The sequence below is a fragment of the Plutella xylostella genome, chromosome 9, assembly GCF_932276165.1.
Source record: "Plutella xylostella chromosome 9, ilPluXylo3.1, whole genome shotgun sequence".
Taxonomy (NCBI): domain Eukaryota; kingdom Metazoa; phylum Arthropoda; class Insecta; order Lepidoptera; family Plutellidae; genus Plutella; species Plutella xylostella.
The window spans coordinates 8,240,531-8,244,300 of NC_063989.1; the positions used below are offsets into that span (position 1 = coordinate 8,240,531).

At 37.4% G+C, this 3,770-nt stretch overlaps 1 long non-coding RNA gene across 1 annotated transcript; it reads right to left on the bottom strand.

The window, feature by feature from the left end:
- Positions 1-1,007: 1,007 nt before the first annotated feature.
- LOC125489022 lies at positions 1,008-2,803 on the bottom strand. The gene is made up of 3 exons (XR_007266673.1): positions 2,399-2,803; positions 2,064-2,203; positions 1,008-1,977 (listed from the first exon to the last, which is right to left on the bottom strand). It is a non-coding gene; the product is annotated as an uncharacterized LOC125489022 (long non-coding RNA).
- Positions 2,804-3,770: the final 967 nt, after the last annotated feature.

Here is a 3,770-nt window from a genome sequence, read left to right on the forward strand (position 1 = left end):
GAACTTAGCGTAACAAAATTCATTACTTAGTAATTATTTTATCATTTTACAATAGATACCTACCTAATAAGGGATTTGCACAACTTGACTTTCGCCATACCGGGTCAGAGGCGAGGATACGACCGAGACCCACAAATACTAGCAGCCACTTGCGAGAGCGGGACGCAAGAATGTGGGGTGTTAATTGAATTAAACGTTCCTGGCCAGCTAATAGCCTTGAGGCGGCATCAGGACATGGCTACGGTATAATCACATTTATTGTTGAGCAACACAATTTGGGTTTGTTTTGGTTAAATTAAAAGGCTGTAGCATAGCTGTATTATTAAATAGGTACTGGGTACCAATTACTAACCCATGTTTGTTCACGCTAGGATTATAGGCAGGTAATCTAGTTTGCCGTGTATAAATACCCATTTTTATATCCTATTTAATTCATAATTTACTTACCTATTGTAATAACTTTATAAATACCTACTTAGTATGAAAACTTGTTTATCACCTTAACCACTTGCGCTCATTCAACAAGACTGACCAAAATATTGTAAGTAATAATAATACCTATTACTATTATGAATAACGCATAGATATCTGCAGTTCGTTGACGGTATGAGTGTGCTTGGCGGCCGAAATACTTTTTATGATTATCAGTCTGTATGAACTCGATTAGCTGCTCTCGAGTGTACTCTGGCTGCTAATGGACTGTAGTTACCTACCTCACCCAACTTCAACTAGCTATAAGTTAATCAATTGTCTGTGATTATTGTCGGCACTATAGGTCTATAATAATACCACTATATATGTGTAAAATTTATTGTAAATGACTGTTTGTTGCCAAAAAAAATATAAATAAATAAATAAATGTAACCTATATCTAATTTAAATCGATCTGTTTATTAAAATTGATGGGAAATCCTGTACTTTTTACGTTCAACGTTAGACAGACAGCTAATGACAACTGATCAGACTTTACTGACACGACAGGAAGAAGTAGAAGCGAGAAGGTTTTACAGCTATCTAGATCAACGCTCACAAATAGTTAAGCTGAGAAAATGTGATGGCAATACAGTTGCTTCTGCTGAGTATCCAGTATCTAGAGGAGTCCCGCAAGGATCCACCCTAGGACCATTGTTATTTATCCTTTACACTAGCGATATCACCAATGAGATTGTAAATTGCAAATACCATGTCTATGCTGATGACTTACAATTATATCTATCAGGATCCCCATCTGACGTTAACAATACTTGTGATCTTATAAACCAGGACTTAGATCGTATTGCGACCTGGTCTAATAAGCATATTTTAAAGCTAAACCCCGATAAGTCGAAGTTTATTATTATTGGCACAAGGAAACAAGTTCAAATTACTAATACAAATAACCCTACCATAAAACTAGCAGGAGTAGATATTGAGCAGGTAACCGAAGCTCGTAACCTAGGCCTAACATTCGACAATTATTTACGGTTTGAAAAACACGCAATTGAAATGGTCAAAAACTGCTTCTTCAGACTCAAGACTCTTTATAAAATTAGACGATACATTAATGTTGACCTGCGAATACAGTTATGTGAGTCGCTTGTTCTGTCTAAACTAAATTATGCGGACACTGTATATGGCCCATGTCTTTTACGGAAAACGGAAAAGCTACTGCAAAGGGTACAAAACGCCTGTATTAGATTCTGTATGGATATCCCTCCCCGCGCCCATGTTACCCCTTATCTCAACTCCTGCGGGCTACTGAAGGTAGCCGCCAGACAGCGGCTGCACCTTGCCGCGCTCCTGTTTGGCGTTATAAAGTTCAAATCACCCCAGTACCTTTACAATAAACTTGAATGGTCTCGTAACCATCATACAATAAATACTAGGGCGTCCACTTATCTTATGGTCACTCCGAAGCACAAAACCGCACTGTTTCGCAACTCGTTCCGTTATGCAGCCAGCTTCATATGGAACACCTTGAGACCACCCCTCCGTGACCTGAAATCAATATCGACTTTTAAATTTCATTACAAAATGATCCTACTTGATGATCAAAGAAAAGGGCTTTAAGAAGTTATACCTACTTCGAATGTATTCACGCGCAGTATTGGCTCCGTGTCCCGTGGTTGGCTGCATGGTGCGGGCTGCACGCTGTAGTACATTATAATCCATCACCTCAACATCTTAAACTCTGGTGCGTGCAGCCATGCTGCTTAATTTGTCCCTGAAACAAAATATAATGTATAGTTATAGTTTATTCACTTAATTATTATAAATTTGATAACCTGTAATAACGGTATTACATATCTATTGTCCCACCCATAGTCGTCCACACGTAGGTTCCTAGTTAATATACTTTATAATATCTATGTATGTTTTTTATCGCAGTAGAAATATAATAATAAGAAAAAACACTTACCTTTTTTTTTTATCGTAATGCTGACTTAGTAACAATACGAACATTATGCATCACTTTTGCTGCTGATAGTGGTTGTTATTGTGATCACTGCACGCACTGTACGAACTAGGTGTTCGCGGGGTGCTTCATTTCGTATCCGGGCGTGGGTGCGCGGGCGCCGCCTCGTCCCGTTATCTATGAATGGCTTGCGGGATGACGCGGGTACACTGAACGGATCGCGCCCGGTTACTGAAATTTATTTTAGGCTGCAGGTTGTGGGTGCGTTCGCCGTTTCATTATGGCTACCCACTACTTTTTCGCATCGCACTATTACATATTTATTTTGCTCTGTATTTAGTATTTATTTATTCTGCTCTGTATTTAGTATTTATGTTACTGATACCTTTTGTAATATTTATGTATTATTAATGGAATTAGTAGGTATATATATTATTATTATTTTTTAACAAGTACTATTTATTTTTTACAGAATTTACACACACATACCTATATATTTTTAATGTAAGCTGCATTATTTATTTACTTACCATACACACTCATAACAGTAATCACACAACACACACGTCCCATATACCTATACTTATATATTATTATTTTTTTATTTTTTGTTTGTACATAGTTAAGTAGGTACTCGTGTACGTGACTGAGGTCACTTAAAAGGGCCAGCTGAAAATCAGCGCTGTGGCCTTACTGTCCACAGCTCATGCTGAGCTGGTGCCGTTTCGACACTCCGGACAGCAACCCGTTGTGTTATTGTTTTATATTTTGCCTGTATTTTTGTTTTTGCCTCATGTAAATTTTTTATTATTATTATTTTTTTTTTTTTTTTTTTTTGGCCTTGTTATCTTGTATATGTATTTCTTTTCTTTAAGTCTGTATTTTTCTTTTTGTTGTTGTTGCTGTCTATGTGTCGAATAAATGTTTCTTTATCTTATCTTTATCTTTATCTTACCCCGCCGCGCCTATCCGCCGTGAATACTTCAGTGAGCGTCGAACTGTGCTCGCATATACAAAACATAATTGAGTGGATGAATATCAAACTGCCATATGTCCACCTACCCGAAAAATTGACTTTTTGATTTGGTCGTATTCTCGGTTAAAATGACAGTTTGCCTATGCCCTTCAAGTTCCAATAAGTGCAAGGCATCCATGAGAAAAAAGCCGTTAAAAAAGGAAGTTTTTTTCAAATCCTTTTAAGTCTAACCGTTTCGCATTACAAATTTTCACAAGTCCATTCCGGCCAATCACAGAGCGTAATTTTTTCAACATGGCGTCATACTTGGTGAGAATTTCGAGGCTGTGGTGTGTGCTCCCAGTGTTTTATAACGAATATGAATGAAAATGTTGAGGAAATTGTGATTGTGGACCCTGA